The sequence below is a fragment of the Pteronotus mesoamericanus genome, unplaced genomic scaffold, assembly GCF_021234165.1.
Source record: "Pteronotus mesoamericanus isolate MK-2021 breed Mesoamerican mustached bat unplaced genomic scaffold, CSHL_Meso_final contig_20, whole genome shotgun sequence".
In the NCBI taxonomy this organism is placed as follows: Eukaryota; Metazoa; Chordata; class Mammalia; order Chiroptera; family Mormoopidae; genus Pteronotus; species Pteronotus mesoamericanus.
In genome coordinates this window covers 53,691,427-53,706,787 of record NW_026555085.1, presented here as the reverse complement: position 1 = coordinate 53,706,787, position 15,361 = coordinate 53,691,427, and the positions used below count along the sequence as shown (strand labels likewise).

At 39.9% G+C, this 15,361-nt stretch overlaps 1 protein-coding gene and 1 pseudogene across 1 annotated transcript in view; one reads left to right on the top strand and one right to left on the bottom strand.

Annotated features, from left to right (window-relative positions):
* KLHL32 (kelch like family member 32) overlaps positions 1-15,361 on the bottom strand; it is a 182,670-nt gene that overhangs the window by 63,766 nt on the left and 103,543 nt on the right. The window lies entirely within an intron of this gene.
* On the top strand, positions 12,931-13,411 carry LOC129067650 (SUMO-conjugating enzyme UBC9-like; annotated as a pseudogene).

The following is a 15,361-nucleotide window of genomic DNA, read 5'->3' as shown; positions in this document are numbered from 1 at the left end:
AGTTCAACCAGCTCATAGGGCTGTCAAAGGGATAATAAATGAAAACCATTTATCACACTGTTTGGCACATGAAAAGTAGTGAGTAGATGTGGTGGGCAAGGAACCACAAAGTAGCTTTGAGTGTCATTGTTGGGTATTCATAAGCCCTGATTCATCATTGATGCAAGAAAGTCAAAATGAATAATGTGGTGCCTTTAGATATCACAGTCTTAAATAAGCTGCACCATTAAATCACAGTAAAGGAGGATGTAAAAACCATATAATTTCATTACAAACGGATAGCATGTTAATGACTGCCACATCTATATCATTTAGCCCAAACCTCTCTCTTAAGCTCTGAATTCTTTTTCCCAACATTCTAAAAGAGGACATCTTCTGTTGGATAGTCCAAAACCATGTTAAACTGAACATGTCCACAATGAATTCATTTTTTACAAACCTGCATCTTCTCCTATATCTCCTCTCTTAGAGAATGACTACACCTGGTCATCTACATCAGGGTCCCAAAAGGTGGCCCAACTTCTTCCCTTATATCCAGTCAGTCACCAAGTCCTGTTTGCACATTCCTACCTCCAGTATCAAAATCTCAGTCCTCTCGTTTTACAAGAACCTGACCATGTTAATCGCCTGCTTAAAATCCATTAGTAGATTCCCATTGCTTATGGTTAAAAGTTTAAACTCAGTATCAGTGCATAACCTTCCACCACCTGGACCCTGCCAACCTTCTTTCCCTGCAATGTAACGATGCCATTCTCGCTGGCTTGGCTTCAACCACTGCAATGGCCTACGCAGTTGTATCACGTGCCAGGACCACACCAAGCACTGACAATAAAATGACGAGGAAAAAAGGCAACTTCCAGGCCTCATGGAGTGTAGAGTCTATTGGAAGAGTGTGTCAAATAAAAACATACTACAAATAAGTGGAAACTTAGGTGAAGACTGCAGAGGTAGAATATAGGGTTATGGACCCCATAATGGGTGATTAGAAGTTAGTAAAATCTTCACTGAAAAGCCACATGGACCCGATAGCTGAAGGCGACGTTAACTTGGTAAAAGCTGGGCTGAGATGTGTATTAGAGTTCATAGTTTCTGTATTCTTGATGCTCTGGCTTGAGAGGCCTCACTGACTGAGGAGAGGCTGTTCTTTCTAGGGCTAGTCAATTAAAAATTGATAGAGGTAGCAAACAACTTGCATATGTACATCAACCAATCCAGAGACCACACTCTGGACCACCTCCTGTATCTGGCTCCTACACTCCAGAAAGCAATCTTCCTTTGTCCTAATCATCCCAGGTCCATGTACCAGACAGCAAGACACAGCCTGTTCAAACTGTTCAAACTAGACAATCATAGGCCTGATTACCCTGCCTTGCCTTGCCTTTCCCACAGAAGCCACAATAAAGGCTCTTGCCCATGCTTCCCCCTTGCTCCTTCTACCCCCTGACCAACCCAGTGCTTCCCTTTGTGCATCCTCCTCTTGGGAACTTTGAGTATCAAAGTGTCTTTTTAATACCAGTTGTCTTCCTGATCTGTTGGCTTCGCCATACCTGTATAATAATAAAACATGCATTTTACAGCAAGCTGGACCTGGGATTGCAGGAAAAATGTTCCCAACAGGGGAAGCAGCATATGCAATATTCCAATCAATGAAGAATCATGTTTCCACTGTCTTGGCTGACCGTCCAGTCTGAATTAGCAGACCCCTCTTCCTCTCCACGTCACCCTCCAGCACGTTACTCCACTTTATTTGCTTTTACCACTCATCACTATCCGTAATTATCTTCTGCATGTATCTGCCTATTTTTTTTAAATGCGTTTATCCCCCAGCCCCCCTAGATGATGTTCTATGGGAGGAAGGACCCATCTGTTTTATTTACTGTTGTATCCTCAGTGCTTAAAACAGTGCCAGGCACATGGCAGGAGCTCAAGCCACACTTGTTGAATGAGTGAACCCATTTCACCCCATAGCTCCCTTGGTTTAGGTCAAAGTGACCACGCCCTCTTCTGAGCCCCCAGCCTGCCCTCTGCAGATTTCTAGCACAGCACAGGTTGAGGTCAGCACCCCTTGATTGCAGTCTGTCTCTGTCCACTCATTCTAAGCTTATTGGTACCAGGGACTGTCATGGATCCCAGTACCAAGCAGGGAGCCGACAGAAAAGTTTAATGAAAGAATGACCATGAGCTTTTTCTGTTACTTATAACTAAGCCAAAACAGAACAGGTCACATTACTCCAACATGCCTATCCCATTCTGAACATCATCCAAATCAGGCATTTGTCATACCTCATTGGCCTCCCTCGCTTCTTCCCTGTCTCTTTCTGGCCTTCCTACGTGGACACACAGAGGCAAAGCCAAATGCCGGTGGCCACTCAGTTTTCCAAGTGTGAAAATCGGTTGTGGAGACTCCAGTCAAAAGTGTTAACAAACAACTGCTATGCTGTGGAAAAAGATTCAATCCATCCAAGTTTTTTTCAGTCCAAGAGAGAATTATTTCAGCTATCAATTGGCTATTCAGATCAAAGTATCTTTTCAAACAATACTTGGTCCTAATTATGAAATTGCCCATTTCCTCATATTCTATGACTTAAAAATCCAAGTACAAGGGTAGAGGCAGTAATTTTTAGTGAAAACTATAGGTCAGCAACAAGAAACTCACTTGAGTAAAAGGAAAATATTTTTTTTCTAAAAAGGTTTTATTTCTGTCACACTGATTCTCACTTGAAATTTAGTTTCTATTCAGAGTTATGGTGCACACACTGTTGTTCTTTGGGGAATCTTTTAAAATAGTACCTATTTTCCTTTGGTTTTGGGTTATTTGCCTTCTCTCCTCCCTTCTATTTGTTTCTTATAGTGTGAATGACAAGTTAAATAATGGATTAAGAACCATAAAATGTGTCCCCAGTCCCATACTGGCTATGGAATAAATGCCAGTTTTCCAAGTGCATTAATTCTGAAACTTTATATATTCCCCAAATTCAGTCTTCCTGTGTGATCTAGTCCCCTAATTAAATCATTAAAATAGTTATTTCCCATATTAACTACTGAAAATGGTAGGGAAAAGAATGCAAATACTATCTTCTTTAGGGTCATATTCAAATGTAATTACATCTGTGAGGCGAATTATCAGGTGGTGAGAACATGAGTGGGAGGAAGTAGGGCAGTCAGGGCCTGTGGGTGAACCCTGTGGCCACACCCTCTCCACACCAGCGAAGGCAGCAAGAGAATGAGGAGTGTGGCCTTTGTATGTCCCCTGGCAGGCTTCTGATCTGTAGCAGTGACTAGCCATTGTATTAGCAGGTGTCTCTCAACATCTTGATTAAGCAAGTATGAATAATTAATGACCAAAGTGCATACAAGACATTATCTTACAATTTAGAGAAGATTTAAGCCTATCCATGAGCCAGTATCACCCAGACTCCCTTTCATTCTAACAGTTTCCTGAATGGGAGAAAAACGGGCGACCTAGAGCTGGGAGCCACCTACGCAGCGCACACGGCCCCCAGCCTAGCCTGTCATGCCACAGCCGCAAGATGAGTCTTGATGTGTCCCAATGGCAATACCAGCCAAGGGTCAATAACACATATTTGTAATACCTTGTCTCTCTTTGCTTCAGGCACGCCATGCATCCCCCGGCCTGACCATGAGTAGCCCCTTGCCCCTCTAGCACTGCAGTCTACTCATAGGAAGGATACAGAACACAGAAAATATTTGATGCCTTGCAAGTGCATCTACTGTAGACTCCCCCCATAGCTGCCCCATAAGCACCCTTCCTCAAATCTAGGAGTCCTTGCTAAACTGACAAGATGTGGAAGTCTGATCTACATGCTTTGATTTAATACTGCAGACGCCCATGCGAAACAGAGCCTTAAGAACACCTATTTCTCTTGTGGCCTCATCTAATTCTGAGAACACGACACACTTGTGAAACAAAAGTAAGCATCATCAACCTGCACCAGTAGTATCGAAAACTGTGACTTGTGTGTAAGATCTTTCAAGGACAATATAAAAATAATGCCATTTTGGTCTGCTGAATTTTCCCCCATAAGATGACCAAGTTGAACAGGATTCCAGATGTTTTCTGGCTAAGAATATTCATCAGATGTGACTATTTTAACAAGACTATGTTTCACAATTATAATTATGATTTTTCATTTCCAATTACTGATGCTCTTCACTGATATACTGCCCTTCAAAAATGTCACCAAAAGTAACATATGTCAACAGTTTACTACAGATAGACAGCCAGGAGACATAGGGTGGTACCATCCCAAGCATGAATAGTACCCATGAAATTTTAAGTTTTATTATAAAATGTTGACACTACATCACGTCTTGAAGACTACTCTAAATGAAAAGTGACCCTTGTTAAGGAAGTACAGACATCTTTAAAAAACAAACAAACAAAAAACTTCCCAACCCTATTCCAAATAGCTTTATATACCCGCTCTGCCTATAAAGTCAGTATGGTTTCATTTTTTAGCAATATTAACCATGAGCTAAATAAAAACATTGTATTGACTGCTTTTAGGAACCAAGTACTGCCTCGGACATAGTAAACATGAGGCCCTCTGTCATCGACTGAATTGTAATGCTTTCCTCTTCAAGGCTCCTGCCACATACAGTTAACTGTCACTAGCCTATTCATGCCTGTTATCTTCCAAGTAAAAATGTTCCTAGTAAACTAGTAAAAGCAGGTTTTATATCTTATGCATTTTGTATCCTTTTTGTACAAAGCCAATCATTACACCTTTGTCATAGATTGTAGTTGAAAAAATATTTCTTGGACAGTGAATTTTTTTAAAAAACACGTTTTTTAAGTTTTCACAATAAAGTCCATCCATGACTTCAGAAGGAAAGAGGAAATGAGTTTGGTTATAAAGTATAGTTTTACAATAGGGCAAAATGAACAGATATCCCACAATTAATTGAGAAAGGTGCTCTCCAATATTTGGTCTGAGCTTAAGAAATTCTCTCTTGATGCTAACTACAAACTAGGGTTTTCACATGATTGGTAAGAATGGTGGTGGCAGATGCGTCGGGACTAGCTTCCACAGTGACTCATGGGTCTTCTGACTTTTCACATGATGATGGGTTTCTTCCCCTCTCCAAGAATGTTGAAAAAGAACCTTACTTCTCTTGGTATTCAAGGATAACCAAATTATATCAATGTCCATGTTGTCTGCCATGTGAAATTCATTGAATGCTCATGGCATTCCTTTAAACCGTAAGGAGGGCCCTAAGAATCCTTGTTGTAAAGCTTATTGTTTGCAAAGCATGGAAAGACTCTTTGATTCAACAGCTGGTAAGAAATGGGAAGGTGTATATTATAAATGCTCTTCTCCTCTTGGTGGGGACCAATTAAGGTCAGGGTCCACTTCTTAAGAAAGCCAAGCCACTGCAGCTAGGAGAATCACTCCCTCTTCTGACTTCTATTTATGGGAGCTACTATTTAACCCTTTTACTTAACCACTGACAAGTGGTAACATGCTTTTCTCCCCAGTTGAACATAAAAGTACAGACTATATCAGTATTTCTTTAGCTCTTCCTCTGTCTTCACACAGTGGCTACTTAATCAGTTTTGATTGATGGATAGTGGGTAGGTAAGAAAAAATAACAGACACTTTAAAATTCAGCTTTTATTGCTTTTATTTCTTAGTTTATAATAAAACACAGATTCTACTGCTCCTCTAAAACTATTTGAATATTTTGAAGCATTTTAAATGTTTTAATATTTAAATAATTTGCTAAATAGTAAATAAATAAAGTATTTTAACATTTAAGTAATTAAATATTTAAAAGTGCATGCTCAGAATGTTAGCCACACTGGAGAGAACTAGGGCCGGCCAAAGGGTGGTGGGGGAGGGGTTGTGGCCTAAATTTTTCACAGTCCTATGTTATATGCTATTTTCAGGCTACCATTCAATATCAGGTATATTGCCATCTTACTCTTTATGAATCAGAAAAGTTATAAATGCAATTGGTTGTGCATATTTATTTGGGTTTGTATTGCACATTTCCTCTGTCTCTTTCACTAGGTCATAAGTTGTGGGGACAAGAAACTGGCTGAGTCTTTACATTGTAGGAAAAGCACACGATTTGAAGCTGACCCATCTGCATGGCTTCAGCAAATGGTTAGCCTCTGAGTCTAATTTTTTCATCTAAAAAAAAAAATGGGAACAGTGATCTGTGGCAAGGATTCCCCAAAATATATATAAAGTGCCTTTCACATAGTAGATGCTCAACATACAGTAGCTATCGTTATTGTTACTCCCCTTTAAAAATGCTACGAACAGCGCTTAAACTATAGCTTTACATTTCTATACATTTTATTCACTGATTGGGGTGAAGGGAAAAAGACAACGAATGTCTAATATGGACAAATATCAGCAAAAATCATAGTTGTTGTGTAAAATCTTTCATTCTTTGTACTTGAACATTTTACCAAAGATAAACAAGAACAGATGAGACATTATATGGCCCATCACTGAGTACAAGATGCGTAACTGTAATGCAGTCTGGTTCCCATGCTCCGTATTACATATGGCAGAAAAGGCACACAGAGAAATCTAAGGATGGAAGCTGCTGCATTTCTTTATGACCTTATTTGAAAGATAAACTCCTTGGAGAAATACAATTTATTCAGATGATCAAGACCCTGCTGTGCAAATCTACAGTCTGGGAGCATGCTATGGAGATCAAAAAATATTTACTTTATTCTGTTGGGTATAAAAGCTTTTAATGAATGCATAATTAAGGCAAAAAAAGTGTATACAGCTTTAGAAATTCCACCGCTGAGCCAAGCCATTAATATCCGAGGCACTATACCCAGTTGTGATTCCACCTGTTTCCTATTTGGATTACAACCTAGTTATAAATCAAGGTATTACGTGACTACACAACCTGGTGCAGCAGAAAAGGACTGCACTCCAGGAGAGGAAGCAACATAAGGGGTTTTGTTGTGGCTGTGTGCTGAAAGGCTGGCCCTGTGGAACATGTTGAAACAAATAAACACAACCCAAACCTTTTAACGGCCTTGTGATAAATCATGTAGGAAAAAATATATCATGTATACCATGTATATAAAGGGATCTCTGAGTTTTGTCCATAATATACTAGAGTTGACAGGATAAAGTCCAATTTTTATAGAAGAAAAAATGAGCAATTCATTGACAATGCAGGCCAGATTACTTGTGATATGATAAAATAATGTAAAACCAGATATTTTATTTAGAGATATAAAGGTATATTTGTATATAAACCTATCAGGACAACTATATGTAACTGTATATTCATATATTGATATAAATATGCATATGATACAATTTGCTTAAACTAAAATATTAGCAACAATTCAAAACAATTCAAAATATTAGACAAGAAAAAAACTCAGCATGCTCTAATTCTTGGAGTCTTTGAAGGTTTGTTTAAATATATTTGTGCTGTATAACAGAGGAATTCTATAATTAGGTTACTAGTACATTTTCATAATCAATTGTATGCATAATATCCAAGGCTCATGAATAATTTTATATTGTTCCTTGGGAAATTCTGTAGTAAGCTGAAAAGCCAGTAGAAAGGAAGCACAGAGACACAGCCATTGTCAATAACTAATAATTCCGGCCCAGTCACCATGTGCTGCAAAACGCTACTGCAAAGTTTACTAAAGCTGCCTCAGCACATCAGGTAATTACTACTAAATTATGGATGATGTAGAGGAAATTAGTGTACACTTTTCTTTCTTTGAAAATATTCTATTTGTGCAACTAGAGTTTTAAAATAAAATTTCAATAACTACAAACTTTTTTCGAACTATGAGAGGTAAAATTCTTTAAAAATAAAAGTACGGTATAGAGGTATGATATATTTCCTTAGCTCTGGTACCCAAAGTCAGAGTGCCAAAAATTAGACCAATTCTGCAGACTTTCAATAATCTCTCGGTTATCCATAAAGACTATTTGTCTTAATCATTATGATACATAAGGATGAAGATTGGAAGCCTTTATTTTTTGCTCCAAATCCGTATTGTCTGGGCTTTTTATATTTTTGATGCTATGAAGGATATACATAACATCAACATTTTTATAAGTATAAACTAAGACCAGTTTGAATTTATCTAAACTTTCAAAATTTAGCTATCAGTGATTTAACAGGCCGGTATTTGATATGAAGCCCTGTGGTAACAGTGTCTGGAGCGATGGATCTCAAACTGTGTTCCGCAGCCGAGTAACATCAGCATCATCAGGAACTTGTTAGAATGCAGGTTCACCAGGCTCCTCCCCAGACTTCCCGAGTCAGAACCTCTGAGGATGGGGCCCGCAGTCTGTTTTAACCAGCCATTCAGGTGATGCCACGCACAGCCAAGCTGAAGAACCATTAATAGGAAGTCTTCCTTTGAGTGAAGAAAGGAATGACTCTAACCTGCAGAAATACATTCTTGCAGCAGAACGAATTGCTTGACCCCAGCCCCTCATCCCGACCTCTGAAGCAGCAAACATTATACTGAAGCAATGGGGCAGAGGTCAGGGTGCCTAGAGCTGAATTAATGACACAGAGACAAGCAGTCATTTTCCATGGCCTGAGCACATGCACCTCAATGTGCAGCAGGGAAGAGGTCTGCAGCCAGTTGTAAAGGATATTTGTAGGTAGAGTGAGAAAGCGGTGGAAGAGAAGTCCAGGAAAGACAGCTGGTGGCAGAGATGAACGTGATGGGAGTCTTCTAGTAAGAAATAACTTATCGTTTTCTTTATTTAAATAAATGCACTGCTTTTATTTCCCCTAGCCAGGGCTCTTAGGACACCATGCAACTATATTATAAAAAATTCCTATCAGAGGAAGTTCTCGTGGCATGTGGAGAAGGAATCCAGACAACATGTGTTTCTAAGCAACCACTACACACTAGAGCTAGAAATGAAAGATTTTTCCAATTGTTTCTTGGGTTCTGTATATGAGGATGGGGCAAAATGTCTTATTTGCAGGCAGAACAGGGAAAACAATAAAGCATCAATACCATGTAATGGGTTGCTTTTAAAAGCATTGATTTCACTGTTTATTAAAGTATAATTTTATGAGGATGTTTTCACATTTCAGAGGCAGGGGAAAAGTGATGGTTCATTTATTTGTGACTTTTTTGAAATAGTATATGCACTTCTACAGAAAATCAAAGAGAAGTAGGAAAAAAATGGCTTTTACAGAACGGTGATTATTTCCAAAATTTTCAGGAACAGACTTATCCATTATGTTGTTGACTAAAAGTAAGTAGTAAATTTGCTGACATTTACAGGCAATAGGGAAAACAAGGGCGAGACAGTGGGTAGGAAGATAACTGTGGAAGCAACAGAGGAATTCACACATGAAGTATTCCATCCCGTGGGCCCTGAAGTCCAGGGCACCCACTGCATGTAGAGTACTATGCTGTAAGACACTTTGCATGTACACTTTGCTATCTCACTGAATCCCCCAATACCTCTAAGAAGAAGATTATATATAGGATACCATATGTGAATTTTACAGATGAGGAATGGAGGCAAAAAGGTTAAATAACTCACCCAAGATCACATAACTCTGAAACATAAACTTCTGTAAGGGGGAGACAGATAAATAAATCAATACAAAGAAAATGGTGTGATCAGTACCCCATAAGACTGCCCATGATTAAATAAAAGGAGGGAAGTCTACTTCATCTAGGTGAATGGATCAGGCAACGCTGGAAAGGGAGACAAGCAAAATACTTGAGGGTCAATCAGGAATTCATTAGATGACAAAACAAGGAAAGAATTACCCATGAAGAAGGAGGCTTCATACAAAGCAGTTTACATACAGGGGAATGCATGAAGTTCACAATCACTGTAGCATAGCAAGTAGGTAGTAAACGTCAAAATAAAAGGATAAAGTGATAGGAAGTTTCATAATAAAGATGGGACCTGTGTGCCAAATTAAGAAGAATGAACCACAACCTGAAGGCTATGGTGAACCTCTGACAGATGAATGACGTAAAATAAGAGCATGGCATGATCAGTTTATTTTTAAAAATCAAGTAAATCAAATTTTTCATGAATTTAGAAAAGAACTTTTCAAAATAAATTAAACAAAATTTTTGAGAGGGTACTGCAGTGTGGTAAGAGTGAATGCAGATTCATTGTTCAGCAAAGAGTTTCTTTAGTCCAGGAAGTAATTGATTATGATTAGACAACAGGCAGGGAGCAGAGCTGAGCTATTGCAGGGAGAATAACCTACACTTGAATGATGTCAATGACGATGAAGAGAAAGAGAGGAAGGCATATTTGAGAGCCTAAACCAATAAAATTTAGTGGGATTCATGAAATCATAGAGCAGTGTAAAATATGCCAAGGTTACTGGTTTGGGTTACTATAAAGATGATGATTCCTTAAGAAAAATAAGGAGGATCAGGCACATGAGACAGGGTGCAGATGAATTTGAGGTGTGTGTGGCTTAAGTGGAAATGCTGGCTGGTCATAGAGGCCTGGAACTCAGGACAGGGGACTGGGATAAGTAACCAACCCTCCACCCACGGCTGAGAGAGAGTGACGGTGAGAAGTGGTGGCCCCCGCGCGGAGCCGCCATGCCTGCAGGGATGTTATAAAGGAACGGAAACGTAGGAGGAGAGCCTGGAGAGAGTCTCGAGAAATGAGAGGTGTAGGGAAGAGTGGAGCTACCAGTGTCAACATGCAGTAGAGTGGTTACATTCAGATACCATAAAAAGTCCACCGTGTTCGACATTTAAGAGGCTTCGCGACCTTTGTTGGAGCGGCTTTTTGGTAATAACGAAGGCAGAGAACTGAGTTCAATAGAATTGAAGGATGAATGGAATGTAAGGAAGTGCACACAGTGCTCACAGTTAGGTAGTGAATAGAAGGAGAAGGTGGCAGTAATGGGAGAATAAGAAAAGTTTCTCTCATCCTATTGATCTTACTTATAAACTGAAAAAAAAAGGTGCTAGTGGAGGAGACATTGAAACCACAGGATACACAGAAGGTACCTGGTGGAATAAGGGTTTTCCAGGTTGTAGAAAGGTTTTTTTTTATCTTTAGAGAAGAGGGCAGACATTTAACTGCGTGGGTAGAAATATTTTTTGGGTAAAGGGTGGGTAGGGGGATAAATATCTCAAATGAAACAGGTTGTCGTATAATCCCCTTAATTTCCAAGTATTAATAATGGAATTAAGTGAGATTGATATTTATTTGCTTTGTTTATGAATTCTGAAAGCTAGCATTAATAAAACATTGCAAACATTTCATTTTTGAGAAAAATATGCTGAGAGTAATGTTTAAATTGCCCAGCTAACAATAGCTAGTTTAGAATAGAAATTACTAATATGGAAAAATTCCTTCAAGACAATCTTTCCTTTCTTTAAAAACTCACACACCAGGAAAACATAGTGTACCTTAGATTATCCAAGTAACACATCCAAATGCCCGAATGACTTCCCGGGCCAGGCAGCATGCCCGTGGGCTGTCGCTCACTAGCATTTCTTGGTGTGGGCTTAGGGCATAAGAGCCAACATAATGGCATAGGAAAAATTAACTGGGATCCTAAAATGGCTACTAAAAGATTTTATGATACACTTCACAGGCAGATATTAATATTAATGATATTTGGCAAAAGAGGACATTTACACAATGGACTACTACTTAGCCATAAAAAAGAACATGTTTACCCTCTGAGGCAGTATGGATGGATCTGGAGAAGATTATACTAAGAGAAATAAGCCAGTCAGAGAAGGACAAATACTGTATGATTTCATTCATTGTGGAATCTGATGAACAAACTGATCTAACAGGGAAAATGGTGACAGACTCATAGGTGGAGAGCAGATGACAGCTGGGGTCGGGGGCAAGTAGGGGGTGGAGGGACTGAGCAAAAGGGAAAAGGGGCTCACGGACAACAGTGGTGACGGCTGGGGGGTGGAGGGATTAGGGTATTAAATGGCAGTGGAAAAATACAGTAAATGTTAAATTTTTAAAAAAGATACTCTGGCTTACACATGCAGATATCAAACACTCTTGATTAGAACAAGTAATTAGCAGCTGGCTCTGATTTAGCAGGGCTGATATGTTTCAAACATTTCTGATCATTTTCACTGATATAAAAAATGTTTCAAAAGATTAAATAATTTGTAATATATTTTCCAAACTGTGTAGTTTACCTTTCTCCAAATATGAGTATCAGCTCTAGTGAACTTATTGGAGAGCACACAGTTAGTGTACTTGAGTAGAGGCATATTAAATATATATGTTGGTACAATCATTTGTCTTATGTAATGAGGAAAAAAATAGCTCAGTGCTGGAGAAAAATGAGCATGAGTGATAACTTCTCAATCTTGATGATAAAGCATTCCATTCAGAACACCCACTATATATTATATATTTAGGAAATACTGTTAATTTAAAAATTAAAATTATAATAATCATTGTTTGGAAGAGATAACCTCCTACAAGTCATTGTAGTATTAGTTAAGAATAATAATGTAGTATAAAACCATAAAATATGCAAGATCCCCAGTGCCAAATGCAATCCCCATAGAAAGTATTTTCAACTGAAAAAAAAAAATGAACAGGGCACTGTTGGTTGGACTGTGAATTGTTATAACTACTATGAAAAACAGTATGGCGTTTCCTCAACAGTTAAAGATAACAACCATATGATCCAATAATTTTACTGCTGGGTATTTACCTGAATAAAATGAAAACACTTAACTCAAAAAGATATATGCAACCCCATGTTCAGTGCACCATTAGTTACTTTAGACAAGGTATAGAAACAACCTAAGCATTCATTCATGGACAAATGGATAAAGAAATTGAGTCCAGGGGCTCGGGAGGGAAGTCCTGAGACAAAGGAAGCACTGCGCCGCCTCCTACGCCGCCGCCTAGTCCACCTCGCTCGCCTGGCCGCAACCGCCCTAGGACTTTGCATATGTCAGGGATGGCCCTCCGCAGACTTGCCCAGGAGAGGAAAGCTTGGAGAAAAGGCCACCCATTCGGTCTTGTGGCTGTCCCAACAAAAACTCCCAACGGCACGAGGAACCTTATGAACTAGGAGTGCTCCATTCCAGGAAAGAAAGGGCCCCCTTGGGAAGGGGGCTTGTTTAAACTACAGATGCTCTTCAAAGACGACTATCTCATCACACCTCCAAAATGCAAATTTGAACCACCATTATTTTACCCGAACATGTATCCTTCTGGAACTGTATGCCTGTCCATCCTTGAGGAAGGTTAAGGACTAGAGGCCAGCCATCATGATTAAACAGATCTTATTAGGAATACAGGAATTTCTAAATGAACCAAATATCCAAGATCCAGCTCAAGCAGAAGCCTACACAATTTACTGCCAAAACAGAGTGGAATGTGAGAAAAGGGTTCGAGCACAAGCCAAGAAGTCTGCAGCCTCATAGGCAGTGATCTGCGGCAACATCAAAAGGAAGGGATTGGTTTGGCAAGAACTTGTTTACAACATTTGCAGATCTAGCATTGCTCTATACAATTGCTAGTCACTTAGGGGAGGCAGGTGGGCGCCATTTTCCATTTCTGCCACAGGTACACAGTTCTCCGCTTGCTGAATTGCCCAGTTTTCCCTACAGGGCCTCTTCCTTCAGTCTTTTGTATTTTTTATTGTATGTAAAACTTGCTTTTATTTTAATATTGATGTCAGTATTTCAACTGCTGTAAAATTAAAAATTTTTATACTTCTACAAGTCCCTGAGGAGCTGGTTCCCTTTGCTTCATGGGTGCAGGCATGCTTCCCACTGTCAGAGCTACACATAGCCTCCAGCCGGCTGTATGAAAAAGAAATCGGCCTGTCCCTCGCCCTCGCGCCCCTGTCCTTCTCTCTGCAGAACCCAGGGTGCATTGCTATGAGCCTCAGATCTAAAGTCAGCCAGCCTCTTGTTCCCACATCACTTCCTTTGTGTTTTTATATGGCGTTTTGTCTGTGTTGCTGTTTAAACAAACTGTTTATATAAAACAAAAGAAATTTAGTCCAACCATTGTTAATATAATGAGAATGCTTTGCATGACATTGATGTAAGCTGGCAGCCAAGGAGAGTGGACTGGAATGCACATGCATTAACAATGATGACTTCACTGTACTAGACAGTGGGGGCAGTAGACACCATTGAGGAGCATGTGTGCTGTGTGGCTATGGCATTCAAAATGACTGCGATGACTTCCAGTCAAGATAGAGGAGTAGGTAAATATGGCTCCCCTCCTCACACAACCACAGCAAAAAGTACAACTATACCACAAACTGTCACCCAGATTCATCAGAAAATCAAGTTGTATGGAAGTCTGAAAACCAAGGAATCACAGAAGTCACATTTATCCAGATGGGTAGGAGGGGTGGAGATGTGCTGAGACAAGCAGATGTGGAAGGGGGTGGTCCCACACCCACATGTGGTAGGTGGGAGGGGAACCCCGGGAATAAGGAGTCCTAGCCCTACACCAGACCACCCAGCCCAGGGTTCCAGTGCCAGGAAGATAAGTCCCCATGATTTCTGGCTGTAAAAAAAAGTGGGGGTTGGGTGGCAGAAGAAACTGCAGGATTCTCGGACATCTCCTCTTAAATGGCCTGCTATGGGTTTAGGACGTAGGCACAGTCACTCCCTCGGGGCTCCAGAACTGGGGCAGCATCTGGAAGGGCATGAGTGGCACACAGGGAGAAACCGAAGTGTCTGGCATCAGGGTCAGTGCCAGGGGACAGGTTCCTCCCAGACAAATCTCCAGAGGCCAGGTAGCAGCACTGTCCCCTTTCTAAGCCCTCCCCTACAGAGGTGACATCGTACTGGACTCCATCAACCTGGTTCACATGGGTTTCCCCACCTCAGTGGTTACCTAAAGCTCTGCCCTATTCCAACTTGCCAGTGTGCTTTTCTACAATATGCCATGCTACTAAGACAGGGAGTCAAAGCAGCTCTAATACATAGAAACAAACACAGGGAGGCCATCAAAATGAGGAGACAAAGAAATATGGCCCAAATGAGAGAACAGAACAAAACTCCAGGAAAAGAACTAAACAAAATGGAGGTAAGCAATCTATCAGATGCAGAGTTCAAAACACTGGTTATTAGGATGCTCAAGAAACTCACTGGATACTTCAACAGCACACAAAAGACCCAGGCAGAAATGAAGGCTACACTAAGTGAAATTTAAAAAAAAATCTTTTAAAAAATGATTTGGAACATAAGGAAGAAAAAAAAAATCAGAGCAGCAAGAAGGAAAAAGAATCCAAAAAAAAACCCCAAGGGTAGGCTAAGAAGCCTCTGGGACAACTTCAAATGTACTAACATTCAAATCATAGAGGTGCCAGAAGAAGAAAAACAGCAAGAAATTGAAAACTTACTTGAAAA